Source organism: Parasteatoda tepidariorum, chromosome 5, assembly GCF_043381705.1.
Source record: "Parasteatoda tepidariorum isolate YZ-2023 chromosome 5, CAS_Ptep_4.0, whole genome shotgun sequence".
NCBI classification, from domain to species: Eukaryota; Metazoa; Arthropoda; class Arachnida; order Araneae; family Theridiidae; genus Parasteatoda; species Parasteatoda tepidariorum.
The window spans coordinates 37,716,142-37,733,990 of record NC_092208.1 but is presented as its reverse complement, the minus strand read 5'-3'; the positions used below and the strand labels follow the sequence as shown (position 1 = coordinate 37,733,990).

General features: G+C 29.9%; 1 long non-coding RNA gene across 1 annotated transcript; it reads right to left on the bottom strand.

The window, feature by feature from the left end:
- Positions 1-4,649: 4,649 nt before the first annotated feature.
- Positions 4,650-6,608, bottom strand: LOC139425693 (uncharacterized). Its single transcript, XR_011636843.1, has 3 exons — positions 5,524-6,608; positions 5,179-5,417; positions 4,650-4,692 (listed from the first exon to the last, which is right to left on the bottom strand). It is a non-coding gene; the product is annotated as an uncharacterized lncRNA (long non-coding RNA).
- Between the last annotated feature and the right edge of the window lie 11,241 nt (positions 6,609-17,849).

The window sequence follows — 17,849 nt, the reverse complement described above, 5'->3', positions numbered from 1 at the left end:
TGAAAGCAGTAAACTTGCAGTTTCTCCCGCCAAACACAACAGCAAAGTTGCAGCCGATGGACCAGGGTATCATAAAGTGCTTCAAACAGTCTTATCGTAAATGGCTTGTCAGAAAAATGATCTTAAATATTGTAAGCATTTAGAAGATTTGTAATTAATAAATAAGCACTAATTAAATAATCCGACAATATTTTGAAAGTCCAAAACCGAAACTAACGGTAAGTCGAACTTCCGATATGTCGAAGTTTTTCATCAGTCCTATCAGATTCGAGTTATCGCGAATTCACTGTATGTATATATATATATATATATATATATATATGAATGAAAAAAAATATTAGCATTTTTGTTTTGAAATTTTTAGTGCAAAAATTTTATTTGTAATTAATATAAATATATGCATCGATATTTGGTTAAATTTTTAGTTATTTAATCAAAATATTTAAAAGTTGCATAAATGTTATTTACTTATTCAGAATACTGATAGTACCCTTTACCCTGCGATAGTTAAAATATCAATACAAGTTAATTGCAGAGAAAATAGGGGCATAATCTCAAGTTAATTATAGAATTAATAAGTGTAAACAAATTATCAGAAAATTTACTAAAATAGACTGGTTATAAATATCGTTATTGCTATAAAGAGTTGTTTACATAACAATTATTTTAAAATTAGTGTCCTTTAAATAATATACTTTTTGCATTAACACTTCTTAACTTGTTTCTCTGCAATTCTTCACTCAAATCCTTTCCATAGTGGTAGAGTCTAATTCTTAAATATTCCTAAATTATTGATTTCATTAGCAAATTTCTGTGGTTATCTAAGGCTGAATAATCGAAAATATGATCATTTAGAGAGTTAAAAATGGATCTAGAGTTCTCTTTTACCTCAAATAAACAACTATTAAGTAAAGAATTCAAACAATTTAATTTTTTTTAATTTGACAGTACTTTGATTAATCCTAAATATATTTTCTGCAATTTTACATAATTTTGTTACATCAACAGAGGGAGAAACTAAGCCACCCCTGTTTTTTCGTTTTATTAACAAGCTGTCTGTCTCAGTTGTTGTGAGAGACTTATTGCAATCAACACATTTTCTTTTTTCTTTTAAAGTTCTAACGATAAACCCAGCGATACATGAAACCACATTACAAGTATATTTACTTAAAGTAATATTTGTGTCAGAAGCAACTGATACAGTTTCTTCGGCTTCCATATCGACATTCACTGCATCACGATTAATTGTGGTCACAAAACAATTATTTTTCATCTTAATATTTAAAATATTAGTTGAATCTAAATTTAAGCAATTTGAATTAACGGATGCCATAACATCATGATGACAGAGCAGTCGCTTATACGCTGCAGTGAACTGTCTTGAAGTGGGATTATTATTAAATCCACCCATAGACCGAATGGCACTAAAAAACATCTCAAGATGGTCTTGAGACAATTTATACGTCATTAGGAATTTTAAAACAGGAGTTGGGGAAGCTAAATATACATTGTAAATGTTTTGAAGGCTTTCAAAACAAACCAAAATGCCTAAAAATCCAGTTTTTCTATTTGAATGAATGAGCAAAAGGCCATTTGCTGCCGTTCTAAGTTCTCGGATGTATCTAATAGCAAAGTTAATGAATTCAAAAATTTTATTATGATTAGCAATTGTTAAAGGGGCTTTAAAACCTTTACTTAAAAAATTTCGACTGTTCAAAATGTCAAGAATTGTATTCATACTGCGTATGAAGTTCACCGTTGCCTTGCATTCCTTAAACTGATCCAGTTTCAAATCACCCGCCACAAATTCAAGGGCATCAGCAGCGCTGTTACTCTAAGTTTGCACAGCTAATTTGACTTTCATTTTCTCTCTATGCCATTCGATGTGTCTTGTTTTTAGTTTATTGGCTACACGCAAGCCTTCACTTTTTTGCAATTCAACGATAAACTTCCATTGAATAAGACCATCTTGAAGATGCCACATAGAACCTTTTGATGTTAAGGCATTTCTCACTAACTTTATCATATGGCATGCATCCAAGAGAATGTTAACATCTTCTCCTGTTGTAGGATGCTTAAAATGAGATATCACTTCATCTCTAGTAGCATCAATATTTGCACCCAGATAGAGCTGGCAATAATTGAGCTAGTACCCTCAAAAGTCAGTGAAATTACCTTAACACCAATATCAGCTACAAAAGAAAGGCATTCATTAATTAAATTAGCTTTTTCAGAAGCTGACAGACCATTGAGGAAGAAATAACCAATGGGAATTTTCCGACTCCCATTGACGCAATTTAGCAGAAATGTTAAAGCTTCTTTTGCCACTGGCATTTCATCATCATCCAGTTCGATTCCGACATCTACATATCCGCAAAATTTTGATCCATCCCATTTAACATGTCTTCGGAAGGCCATTTCATCGATACTTAAGGCACACAAAACTACAGAATCTGTCTTTGAAGCATCCTCTGCTTTTGCTTTAAGTGAGGCTAAAGCTTCTTGTGTAAATCCTGGATTTGTTTTTAGGGAACTATACCATTTTCTAATGGTTACAGGATNCAAAATTATTGATTTCATTAGCAAATTTCTGTGGCTATCTAAGGCTGAATAATCGAAAATATGATCATTTAGAGAGTTAAAAATGGATCTAGAGTTTTCTTTTAACTCAAATAAACAACTATTAAGTAAAGAATTCAAACAATTTAATTTTTTTTAATTTGGCAGTACTTTGATTAATCCTAAATATATTTTCTGCAATTTTACATAATTTTGTTACATCAACAGAGGGAGAAACTAAGCCACCCCTGTTTTTTCGTTTTATTAACAAGTTGTCTGTCTCAGTTGTTGTGAGAGACATATTGCAATCAACACATTTTATTTTTTCTTTTAAAGTTCTAACGATAAACCCAGCGATATATGAAATATTTTTTCATACTGCGTATGAAGTTCACCGTTGCCTTGCATTCCTTAAACTGATCCAGTTTCAAATCATCTGCCACAAATTCAAGGGTATCAGCAACGCTGTTACTCAAAGTTTGCATAGCTAATTTGACTTTCATTTTCTCTCTATGCCATTCGATGTGTCTTGTTTTTAGTTTATTGGCTACACGCAAGCCTTCACTTTTTTGCAATTTATGCAATTCAACGATGAACTTCCATTGAATAAGACCATCTTGAGGATGCCACATAGAACCTTTTGATGTTAAGGCATTTCTCACTAACTTTATCATATGGCATGCATCCAAGAGAACGTTAACATCTTCTCCTGTTGTAGGATGCTTAAAATGAGATATCACTTCATCTCTAGTAGCATCAATATTTGCACCCAGATAGTTAGAGCTGGCAATATTTGAGCTAGTACCATCAAAAGTCAGTGAAACTACCTTAACACCAGTATCAGCTACAAAAGAAATGCATTCATTAATTAAATTAACTTTTTCAGAAGCTGACAGACCATTGATGAAAAAATAACCAATGGGAATTTTCCAACTCCCATTGACGCAATTTAACAGAAATGTTCAGGCTTCTTTTGCCACTGGCATTTCATCATCATCCAGTTCGATTCCGAAATCTACATATCCGCAAAATTTTGATCCATCCCATTCAACATGTCTTCGGAGGGCCATTTCATCGATACTTAAAGCACACAAAACTACAGAATCTGTTTTGAAGCATCCTCTGCTTTTGCTTTAAGTGAGGCTAAAGCTTCTTGTGTAAATCCTGGGTTTGTTTTTAGGGAACTATAACATTTTCTAATGGTTACAGGCTGTGGTAAGCACGTGTCAAAAGTTTTTCTGACAAATTCATAAGCTTTTGCTGAATAAAAACTTAATGTCAGCGCAAATTTCCTCAATTCAGTGCTGTATTTTTGCGTTGAAGTTTCTTTTCTGGATATTATTTCAGCGGCAGGTCCAGGTAGAGAGAGCTGCAATTAAATATTTTATTTTTAAGAATATTTGGTGAGGGAACCTTATTACATTAAGAAATATTGTGAATGCATAAAGTTTAAGAAAATTACATACTCATTGAGTCTAATTTTTAATTGTATTTTTTAATTAATTTCTCAAACAATCGATTAATACTAAAAAAAATTTCATGAGTTCAAAAGTGATTAAAACTTTGGTTTAAATAGAAATATACAGAACATCAGCAATATTTGCTTTCAAGATTACTAGAATTTTCAATAAGACTGTTAATTTAAAAGAAAAAATACTTTGATGCACATAAAAATAAAATAATTAAATTTATCTAATTTTATAAATTGAGCAACTATTTTTGTGTATTGATTATTAGTAAAAATAAAAAAATTTAAATTTTTTTTAATAGATAGATAGTTTAAACTAATTTTTGAAAAGTGAAAAAAAAATATGCTATGAATAAATTGTAAATCTCATTTGAAATATTTACTTTTAAAACAGGACTAGCTGAATCTGTAATAAGAGCTTCTTTTTTTACACTTTCTAAAATTTCTTCAAGAGAAGCTATTCTTTTTTCTAAGCTTTTATTCCTTCTACTGATGTCTTTGATTGTGTCATTTCTCTGTTTTATTTGTTCCTTGGCTATTTGTAAAGCTTTCTTTGCCATTACGGGAGAAGTCATATCTGCATCGGAGAAATCTCCAAGGTAGCATTTCCTCTGAGAAGGNTCTTTTCTAGATATTATTTCAGCGGCAGGTCCAGGTAGAGAGAGCTGCAATTAAATAATTTATTTTTAAGAATATTTGGTGAGGGAGCCTTATTACATTAAGAAATATTATGAATGCATAAAGTTTAAGAAAATTACATACTCAGTGAGTCTAATTTTTAATTGTATTTTTTAATTAACTTCTCAAACAATAGATTTATGCTAAAAAAAAATTTATGAGTTTAAAAGTGATTAAAACTTTGGTTTAAATAGAAGTATACAGAACATCAACAATATTAGTAAAGATTCAAGATTAGTAAAATTTTCAATAAGACTGTTAATTTAAAAGAAAAAATACTTTGATGCACATAAAAATAAAGTAATTAAATTTATCTAATTTTATAAATTGAGCAACTATATTTGTGTATTGATTATTAGTAAAAATAAAAAAATTTAAATTTTTTTTAATAGATAGATAGTTTAAACTAATTTTTGAAAAGTGAAAAAAAAATATGCTATGAATAAATTGTAAATCTCATTTGAAATATTTACTTTTAAAACAGGACTAGCTGAATCTGTAATAAGAGCTTCTTTTTTTACACTTTCTAAAATTTCTTCAAGAGAAGCTATTCTTTTTTCTAAGCTTTTATTCCTTCTACTGATGTCTTTGATTGTGTCATTTCTCTGTTTTATTTGTTCCTTGGCTATTTGTAAAGCTTTCTTTGCCATTACGGGAGAAGTCATATCTGCATCGGAGAAATCTCCAAGGTAGCATTTCCTCTGAGAAGGTCCTATAATAGAAATATACAATTATGACATATACAGCGTGTATTTATCTTCGCAAATTGCTGGTTAAGTTTTAGCTTCTTAAAGAAGTTCATTTTAATATTTATTTACCAGCTGTATTAATAGATTAGACATCATCTTCCAGTTTCCTCCGTTTGCAAATTGATTTCTTCTTTTGCATATGTTGAGGGAAATTGAAAATGGTGGGTACAGCATCTCTTTTTAGCCAAGTGCCTCCAAATCTTTGTCTATCAAAAGAATCCGCAGTAAAATGCTTAGAGCATTGTGATGCCACAATTGGCATTACATATTTATTTCCTATCCTTTTAAATATTTTTTATTACTTAAGCTTATTTTTATTAATAGAATTATATTTAAAATAAATCAAAGACTTAATCTTTTAAAACGAACATAAAATATTTATTCTTTTCTTATAGATCAATGTAACGGATACTTTTTTTTATTTCATTACTAGGCAGACTTATTAATTCACTGTCGCCTCTAATCGAAAACAGAAATCTATTTATAACTTTTTATTCTAATTTCTTACCGAAAATATGTTTCAGTTGCACGGTTGTAATAATTCTCATAAATTTGTTGGAGACTCATGATAGCCAGGATATTCTTTTAAACCCAATATTATTATGCTGGTTGGCTTTTTTTTGGCTATGCTATATTTTGATAATTCGCCAATTTTGGATCTCCTACCCATGCTTCGGTGTCCGTTCCGTTGGGAACAAATTACACGTCTGGCTTTTGATTAGGTAGGTCATGGGGGATTTGTCTCCCATGGCCTGTCCTATTTTAATATTACTATGCAAAACTTATTCAACTGAAATTCTTATGAATGATATTTATATTTTGTAACTCGAGCTCTGCAAATATACTACTAAATAAAAGCTTTTTTATTAAATATGATCCGGTTCAATTGTTAATTTTCATCACAATCTTCAACTAGTCCAGTATACCCTGCAACCTCCAACCACACTGGAAATAATTCCTTCTCCATAAAATTGGCACCCTGAATATTACGTCCCCATAAGCATATCACACTATTATTGGTTGCTGTGAATTCTTCTCTGTGGACATTTACTTCCCATACTTTTCGTCTTATCTCATCTTTAGGAAATCTACGTATAAACAGTTAGTTATTAATACTGGGTGGTTTTAAAATTATTATAGGACAAATAAAATAATAAAGCAACAAGCTGAAAAATAAGTAACAATTTTTTTAAAATTAAATTGAAGTTAAAACTATTAGCTGAAATGATTTAAAAAAATTTCATAATACACTGCACATTCAGAGTCTGTTTTTTAAAATGCAGAATATGTGTGAATAAAAAATTAGCAATTTTATATTTGAGTTAAATAATTATGTAAATTAGTACTAAAAAATTAATTTAAATAAAAATCTGCGTCTCCTATTAGTATAAAGAAGAATTATTAATTCAGGTTCAGATTGATGGGTCAGCTTGTCTATGAAGTAAAGGCGGACGGTACGGAATGCTAACCCCATTGTCACTATTATGACTGTTGATCATTAAATTGTGCAAGTTTAACCTTCATGACTTTCAGGCACTCAACGGGCTATTGTGAGAATGCTTTGCTTTAAGAATAGTTAATACTGGGTATACATACCTTACAATGAAAGCCTTTTATAACTAAATTTAATCAATGGATAATTTTTCTTATTTAATTAACGTATTATAATAANGTAAAATCAATAAACAAATTATACACTCTGAAAAAACAAATATCTTTTTCAAAATCGGGAAACTTGTTCCTACCAACAAGACACTTAAAGTGCCTTTTTAAAAGACGTTTGCCAGTCTAAATGTTTTTTCTAAGGATAATTTGAGTAAGTGAAAAAGTGATTTCAATATATGGCTCACCTTTGGAACCTGTGGGAAACTTTAGGCGCAGAAGCTACAATTTTGAAATTGTACTATAAAATAAATGAAATTTTATTTTACAATTAAAAGTATACGTGATATATATTAGAGATAGGTGTAAGATGTTACAAAAAAAATTTCAGCCACGCAGACTTAACCAGAAAATTAGAAAAAATCCTCAAAGCAAAGCCATTTTTGGCTCCCTACCTTAAGTTTTGATTCAATAAGTTGTTTCACTTTAATAAGTTATTAAATATGTCGAAATGTATTTTGTTTTCTATTTGTTTGTGCGCTTTCCTTTCATACAGTTAATCAATTTTTTTAAATAATATTTTCTCTTGAATATTCTCGCGCCACCCCTCTAGTGTGCTCGCGCCCCCCTAGGAGGGCGCGCCCCACAGGTTGAGAATCACTGAATTAACGTATAATAATAAAATAATTCAACAGCACAACTAACACGGCAATTTTCAATTTTTTTTTCAAATATATATATACAATTCATCTTTTCCATAACTTTTTTATAGTTTTAGTGTTATTCATAATTTTTCTGATAAAAACAAAATATTTTGTTTTATTTTTAAATGAATATTAATATTTCTACACTCTGCAAAATTTGGATTCTAGTTTACCTGTCATGCGATAATAATTTATTTCAACCAATGTATACAATTAAAATTTTAATGAGTTAACGTAACATGATGAAAGTATTTAAATTAAAATAACAAATTTTGTTAACATAACATGCTGAAAGTATTCAAATTAAAATAGCAAATTTTTGTCTTGTTATTTGTCCCTTTATTTTATTTTTAAAAAAAGAAAAGGATTGCGAAATTCCTTATAAGAACATACTGTCTACCAGTTGTTTGAAACATTGACAGTTCTCAACAGCTACTTGTAATTTAATATTAAAAAAATTAATTGATATTCAAAAAAAGAATTATTCCCTTTCTATTTCTCGAAATCAAAATAAAATTCATACAATAATAATAATAAATAGCTACGCATTTTATAATCCTATAACAATTATTTAATAATAGGGCTTATTATTAATAATAGAACCTATAATAATAACCTAGTCAATATTTTCCTGAATAATAAATGTACAGCAATTAATATAAAATTTCCTAAGTAAATATGAACATCCAAACAATTTTTCCTATATAATGAAAAATATATTCTTCGGCTTATAAATTTTATTAGATAAGTTTATTTTTGATCCAAAATATTAATTTTTGCATGAAATGTACTAAATATATAATTAAATAATCTAAAATATATATTTAAATTCGCTTGAAATTATTAAAAAAAAATATTTTAACGCATCAATAAAAGATACAGAGCGAAAATTAAAACGATCTGTTTGCAAACATTGACGTGAAAAAAATGAGCCAAATCCGATGCACGTGCTTCATCAGAAAAAGGATTAAAAATATCAGAATATTTATATCAATATGAAATTTAATTGTAATGAAAATGCCTATCAATGTTAACTACATTATAATCTATTAATTTAAATAAAAATATAAAAAAATAATTGCTATTTTGCTAGTTAAAAACCAATTAAATTCATTCCATAACTTGACGTGCTAACATATAAATAGAAAATAAATGTTTATAAGTGAATATAAAAGAATAAAAATCTTTCTTGTGAAATGTAAAAGGTCCTCCTTTAATGAATTTTTCGTTACATCCAAATGCACAGCAGTATACCACCACTTTTTTAAAATTTTATTGTAGAAAACACAGCTCATCAATCCACCTCCATAGAAAAAGAGGGTTTACTGGAGGGAAAATCGTCCAGGAATCACGTGACGATGTTCTTTGCAACGAGGTATGGGGGACTGGTTCTCTCTACCTTAATTTCGAACCCCCCGCTGACATTTCTATCGATACAGTGAACCCCTCCTTGTGAGTTGCTTATAGCTCGCAGCGATTCTTTCAATCGCTATGTTGCCACCGGAGAAATGAAATAATATACTCCAAAACCGAAACTGTTTCCCTTTCTGCTAAAATAAAGAAATAAGCAGTTGATGACCGATATTTTCTTTTTTAAAATCAACCTCTACTATAACACACATATTCTGAAAACCGAAACTATATCCCCTTTCTGCTAAAATAAAGAAATAAGCAGTTGATGACGGTCAATTTCTTTTTTAAACCCCTCTACTATAACACATGTATTCCATCTATCTCCTGTTTCCACCGCAGAAAAGAAATACTTTATTCAAAAAAAAACGAAACTTAATCCCTTTCTGCTAAAGTAAGGAAATAAGCAGTTCATGACATTCAATTTCTTTTTAAACCCCCGCTACTATAACACATGTATTCCCTTACCCCCTACTGGGATGATTGACAGGTGACACGCCCCCTCCATTGTATTCTCTTAGTAACCCTGACTACTACTTGAGATTGTATCTCATATTATAAAACCATAATAAGAGATAGTATTTCATACTAAAAAAACATAATATGATATGGCATCTCATATTATAAAACCACAATATGAAAACCATATATAAAACCATAATTCTCATATTATAAATATATCATAATGTATCTCATATTATATATCATATACCATAATATGAGATTGTATTTAATATTATAAAACCCTAATAAGAGCAGAACATCTCATTTTAGACAACGTGTGGTATCATACATCAAGAACTAATATTAAAAAAGGCCCTTCACGAAGTTAAAAGTTAAGTTAAAATTAATTTGACCCTGATTATTTGTAGATAATTTTACGAAAAAGTAGATAAAAATAAAGAAAATATTTACTCTTATTTGGCTAAAAGTAATAAATTACACTGGAGATTTTAAAAAAATCAACAAAATAAATTTTTGAAGCACCATGAAAAAACCATAACCTACAGATCTATATATAGATAAATTATATAGGTTTTAATTGTATATAATGTATTCCCATTATAACCTATTGAAGACATCTCTTTTCTCACAGTCGTCGTTATACAACTTTCGGAAATATATTATATAGTTTTGGTTGAGTCAGCCATCCCCAAATCAAGATTTTTTATGGTTTTTCATTGATGGTCCAACATAATCTTGATGGTAACCATCAATAATTCCAACACGAACCAATATATTTTTTTATGCCAACCAACATAACTAACCATCACCTCAATGTAGGAATTCGGACTGATTTATGATGGTCCAACATAAGAATTTCAATTTGTTTTGATAGTTTGTTCATGTTGAACCATTACGAATTTCCACCATAGTATTTCAGAAATTGAATATTGGAACGATCATGAACAACCTCCATCCCAATGTAGAAATTCGGGCTGATTTATAATGGTCCATCAAGAAAATTGTTCTGATGGTATATTCCTGAGAACTAATAAGAATTCCTATTAAACCATCATGGAAATGTATAGTTGGAACCATCATGAACCATCGCTAATCATCATGGATTTATGGTCCATGAGAGTCAAACTTCTCTTGATGGTTAACCATCATAGTATTAAAGTAGCATTTTCCATCATTACATGATGGAAGTTTGTAGGCTTATCAAAAACCATAAACTCATAATGGAAAATGTTAGATGATGGCGACCATCAAATGATGTTGGACCATCAGGAATCGCAAAGAAACCAACATAAACTATCAAAATGTTTTGTTTGGACCATTAAGAATTTCGACTAGGGTCTCTTCGGATAAAATAAAAGTGTCACATAATCGATAGCTTTCCTACACTAGTTTTATATTAATACAACAAAATATTTTGAATTCCTTAATTTATGATTTTTAATTTTAATATCACTCCCTGTTTGTAGAAATAAAAATTATTGTAAAGCAATCATAGACTTGAAGAACGAAGTGAGCAAGGGCTAAGCCCCCTATTCGCAAAATAAAATATTGTATTACATTTTTAAACTAAGTTATTTTTTATTCTTTTATCTATGTACTTTGAGTAGCATTGTTTAAACACGTGAGTATATAACACTTTTGTTCATCTTAGTCGGAGGGGTAGATAAAAAGAAATCTTATTAATTCTGTATTTCAACATTTTAATAGAAATTTCGATGTTTTCTTTAATAAATATTGACTATTCTGTTTAATATATTGCAAACTGATAAATTATTCTTTTGAACTATTTTCTAAGATAATATCGTATGTTTTTTTTAATAAATATTATAACAAACTATTTACGAGAGTCCTGTATTCTTATGGTAATTTGTATTTAACTTCCATCAGAATTATAAAAGAAAGTTATATTTTCTTGAAATTGATTTTTTTCATGTTTAAAGGAACAGTTTGAAAAAAGCTTAGAAATTAAAAATTTATTTTTTTATTAATACTCTTATAACACACTATCAGTTGCATTAACTATTTTCAAAACTATTTTCCAAATATAGTTTTAGATGCTCTTCACGTATTAAATATTTCGGCCACTTTCATTTCTAGAAAAAGACATTCAAATATGGTTCAGAAAAACTATCTTCAATCCTTCAAACATTTCTTTTATAGAAAATACTCTTTTTTCAACCATAAAAATGTCCGGATCATCAATTCTGAACCAAAAGACGACATCCCGATTAAATATTTAAATAACAATAATATCTTTCCATTGTTGTTTTTAATTGGCCAAATTATTGGCATGCCAATGTCACCTTCATTTGCAATTTCTAATCAGAATGATTTTGGAATTTATGCATGGATATGGTATTGTTTTTGGTCAATCATCAGAATTATATTATACCTGGTAGGTTTCGTATATTCATACTTTTTGCTGCCAGGATTAGCTTCTAAACTTACATTCTATGCTTTTATTATTTTCGGTCTGTTTCCTACATTTATCCTCATTTTTAAACGAAAGAAATTATTTTCTGTTGCACAGAACTTGTGCCATTTGTCTTCGGTAATCAGACCCAGAGAACGTATTGGCGGTATCGGGATTGGAAAACGAACTCAAATTATTGGATATGTACTTTTAAATGGATTGTCTCTAGTTTTCCAATATATGCTTATATTTCAATACGATATGGAACTACTTCTCTCAAAAATGTACGTACCCTATTTTGTGCCAGATAAGTGGAGAAAATACTATCTTAAATTTGCTACCTTTTGTCCAGTAGCAGCTTTTTGTACAAGTATAGCAGTTATTTCATATACGCTCTTGATTTCCTTTAACGTCTACATGACTTTAGCTGCTTTTGCAAAAACCTATGGAAGACGTTTACAAGTTGCAGGAAAAAATACATCTAGTGAAGATATACTCACTTTAATAAATGTTTTTACAAAGCTTTGTGCCATTGTGAAAGATGCTGATGAAACAATGACTTGGTACATATTCTTTATTTATTGTGCAATATTAAGTGGCGTCTACAACACCGTCAGTTTTATCGTATCAGATAAAAGCGATGCAACAACTGAAACTCTTATATACATAATTTGGACAGTGGTTGCAGCTCTAAATGTTATGTCGATGCTATCAGTATGCGGAACCAGCATAACAAGTGAATGTACTAAACTCAAACAGCAAGTAAAAGGATATGCTGTCCAGCATCTTCAAACTCTACCAACCACTTCCTCCTTATATGCCCTTAATGTTTTGATTGAATTAGTTCTTAATTCCAATTTTGTGATGACGGGTGGAAAAATGTTTGTTGTCAATAGCGGTCTTGTATTAACTATATTGGGTGTTATTGTTACATATGGTGTATTGATGTTCCAGGTGGAGAGGATGGTTTAAGTATTAAGTGTTCCGACATATGAGATAATTATTAATTGTCCCAAACAGCACGCAAGATTTAATTTTGTGCTATTTGTGCGATAAAATGCCATAATAATTTGAACGTTAAACTGCCTTTTGATTCGCCCCTGGATTCCATAATATTTTTTATATTAAGATAAGGTTGTTTTTGTCCACTCTAGTCCCACTATACGGGGCTAGTGCAAACATGATATGGGGCTAGTGTGGGCAAACTTGATAACTTATTTAAAAGTCGTTTATTTGAACTCAGAAAGGTATGTCTAAAATCAAAATAAAGTTCAATCTCAGTCTTATTAGAGAATAAATATTTTAATTAAAATACTAATTTGTAATGGAGCATTTCACTATAAAAAGAGATTTTTTGAACGCGTATCAATACATTTGGAACCCATTATTCAGTTTGATATACTTGAAATCACAGAACCAGTTTTTAGTTGAAACTGTTTTAATAATTATAGTTTTAACTTGATGATGAAATGTTCCAAGTGGACAACACACGGAGTCCATGGCTTAGCGATATTTTGTAAACTTATGACAAAACAGAAGATGGAGCAGTAGCTGATGCTCTGTTCAAGTGTAATGAATTGTAAAATATAAATATATATTTAAACTTTCTTTTCTTCTTTGGTTTATCCATATTGAATTAAACTCTTTTAGCAAACTTGATAAAAAAACTCTTTAAGTTTTCTAAAAATCTTTAAAAAGGGGATTAATATAAAGGTTTATGGGTAAAATTGAACCCACTATTTGTATAAAGGTGTTTAGTTCTACAAAATCATTCCAATGTAGAAAATAAATAAAATCAAATGTGTTACATTTCCAAGTAATTCATATTTCTTCTATTGAAACTTGTATGGTGCTAGTGTGGACATGTCCATACTGTGTCTTCTCTATATGTATGTCCGCGATGTGTCTTCTCTACTCTTTTGAATGCAAATTACGATGGTTTTCTACTCTTTCTAATTTCTTTATGCCTAATGCCGGTTAATTGAATCTATATAGAGCAAACATTTATATGAAAAGAGGCAAAAAACTATTTAATTTATAATATATTTTAACCTTTTGTTTAAATATGAAAAATAAAATATGCTAATAAGAGAGTTCGAAAAATTTTTAAATTAAGATTTACACCTCAAAAACCTTTGAAAAATTTCTACTAAAGTATTAAATGTGTGATTTTGTAACTGCACATAAAGGAGTACATTGCACTAAAAAAAAGCACTATTCTGAATAACTTTTGATCTAATGATCAGATCATCTTGTTCACGACTGAATCTTAATTGAACGCTTAGGTGATAGAGCGTTCGCCTTCCAATGAGGTGAACCGGGTTCGAGTCCCAGCGATGGCTAGTCGATTCGAATTCTGCAACCGGCTCGCATCGACCACAGTGTTGATGTAAAATATCCTCAGTGGTAGACAAATCATGAGTTATAGTCTCCTTGCCATCAGGCTAACCGTGGGAGGTTTTCGTAATCTTCCTCTCCATGTAACGCAAATGCGGGTTAGATCCATCAAAAAGTAATCCACGAAGACAAATTTTTCCCAATACTTGATCCAAGAGCTCTTCTGGATTGGGTTTAAAATTACAAAGCCACGGACTTGAAAATTTGTAGTCGTAAATTGGGTCGGCTGTTCAATGACGGTTATAAATTACAATAAAATTATGTGGTTGGTTAAGAGATTGAGGAGACTTAACTTCTATGTCTGCTTTGGATCACAATGGCCTGTTGCAATAATACTTTACTTTTACAGGCTGAAGCCAATTCGAACGTAGTTTGCACAAGCTGCAGCCTGATTTCAGAGGCCAGCACCATTTTTGAAGAATGCTTTCCAATTTAAAGTTACTCCAAGGACCAGAACCGTCTTAAGTTGTTGTTTTTTTTAAATGTAGTTAAGAAGAAATACTTCCTCATTACTATTTAAACATTTTTCATTCAGTTAGTTTATACGATTTGGTTTCATTTATGATTAGATTTTTGATCAAAATTATTATGTCTGTTACCATCTATATTATATAAAACGCTAATACGTATGTATCGATAAAACCGATGATATTTCTTTTCTCGCGTTGGCAACAGTTTTCATTTTTAATTGATAGGATTCGGCGCGCAAGAGCACGTAGTGATCATCATATGGCTAATCTATGTAATATAAAACGCTAATACGTTTTAATTGATAGGCTTCGGAACGCAAGAGCACGTAGTGAGCATCATATGTCTAATCGGGTGAATTCTCACCGAATTATCAAAAAAATTCTCACAAAATTATCTTCATCGAAGCCGATGCTTTACATCCGGCGTTCAGTACTATTTCATATTGTTTTACAACACATGGTTTTAGCCCTCTGGTGGGAAAGACTTTAAAACAAAACTTACAACAGTTACTTTTCTCAACAACTGAAATTTAGAATAGTGTGATTAAGAAAAATATGTGAACTGTTTGCAATTTCAAATTAATATTGAAATGCACAGGTTTAGAATTTTCTACAGTGAAAAGTTTTCGGAACTTCAGTGTTTAAAAAAGTATACAAAAGCTAGACGTTAAGAACGTATCCAATGAGCGAGCAAAGCGAGCATCGGATTGCGAAGCAATCTGAAATGAACTGCGAAAGCAGTTCTGGGGGTTGGCGAGCGCCAGCGAGCAGAGGGCGAAGCCTCCTAGTCATTCGTATTATTTTAACATATTCTAAAAAAAAAGGCGCCACAAATATGACTTGTAGGTTTTTTCAAGTAATACTTGTCATCAGATAAAATAGCAGACGTACCATTTTAAAAAACAAAAATTCAGAAACTAAAAAATTATAAAAAATATATTTGAATTATATTAAAAACTTAATAAGTAGAATAAAAAAACTAAATAAAAATTTGTTATGTAAGAATAATTATGGTAATATAACATAGTAATATAACAGGCATAATGTAGTAATAAAAACACATATCACCAAATAGCTCCTGTTTTATTAACCAAACATATAAAATTCCAAATGGCGGCTTCTTTTTTCTTTTCTGAACAGTCTTTAACGGTAAACCAGTGCTTCTAGACATAAAATTCAATTATGCTGTAGTTTGAAAAATGTAAATAAGTGTATGGTAATATAAAAGGACATCAATTTATGGATAGAGGATACTTATGCAAAACTTTTGCATGTTAATTCATTGTTTTTATAATCTTGCGAGAATAAATTTTAGAGTATTTAACACAAATATAAAATATCAGAGATAAGAATATTTTGCTTCAGGAAAGTTATTTTGAGAGAAACATTTTAGATTTCATGTTACAGATAATATCAGTTCTTTTTCAATTGATTTATTTAAAATATTCTTAAATAATCTGTAATAACTTCATGTTTTTTTAAATTGACTAACAAGGGAGACTAGGGAAGTGTGACTCGATAAATTTTGAAATAAACTAGTGGGATGTATGCCTTATGAGGAATAATTTTAGGGGGCAACATTCGTTTCGGCCGATAGAAGGTCCTATGAGAGATAAAAAACAATTCAATATATGGAAAAATCGGTATTTTATTACTTCAATGCAAACTATTAATTATTGTAATTATCTCATACTCTAATTAATTTTGTGGCACTTTCACACACTATATAATGCATATTTCAGGAACTTTAAATTAATATTCGAATTAAATTAATATTCTAAAACTATGAAAATGAAAGATATGACTAAAATAAGTCATTACTGTTAAAAAAAAATTTAAAAAGGTGGGTGTACGAAACATCACCTATCTTTCAACAAACTTCCGACAAACAAGACAAGTTTTGATACTTAAGCTGTCAAAATTGTTTAATAAAAGTAGCCAATTGTGTTTTGATATTAGGTTGTAAAAATTAATTGAAAATATTAAATTCCATTCCCCAATGTTCATATGTTTTAAATTTTGCCGAGTATTCTAAAAGGGTATATAAAAGATGGTCTTTGTACAACACCTTACACATTTTTCGAACGCTTATATTGGACCAATGGTTACCAAACGTTGGTCAGCGAAATTATTATTTTTGTCCACAAAGGAAGGTCATGTAATTATTAAATTAAACTATGATTAATCATTATTATCATTTAGCTTTTCTTTTTTTATGATTGGGTGTCATATAACATTTCTATAAAAAAATGTACGGTGTGTTCATTTGAAGACTTGTCACCTTAAATAATTTTTTAATTTGCGTGTTTTATTTTTTAAATCTCTGAACAATGTTAATTTTGTAAAAAGAGTAAAAGACATACTGTAATCTATTGAAGAACGTTCCCTTTCATCAAAAGAATTGAGAAATAGGCGGAGAGATTAAATATTTTCAGCTGATGGTCCGTTAAAATAAAAAAAATAAAAAAATAAAAAATAGAAAAAAGATTGATGACCGCTGAATTAGACTATTATTTCGAATTTAGAAATCAGATTTATTTTTTATTTTTTCATCAGTTCCCCTTTTAGAGATTCAAAGTAACATCTAGTTGCGACATTCCCTCGAAATATATAACAACCATCAGCTCTTTGATAGAAGACAATTTAAGAATTAAACATTCAAGTTCCTTTATGAATTAGGCATACTTCATGTTGTCTTCTTATGAAGTTAATGTAACATTGATAAATTCTTTATAGAAAACAGAAATATATATTTATTGATAGTTTAAGTCGACTTGTAACTTGTTACATTCACGTACATTTCATATCAACGTTTCACAAATTTTTTATACTACAAACACAACCACTGTCCTCTAATTTTGATCCTCTGTGGAAAGAATAACACCTCCCTTTTGTAGCCGAACGACCTGCTGCGAAGTCTAGTACTTTACGGTA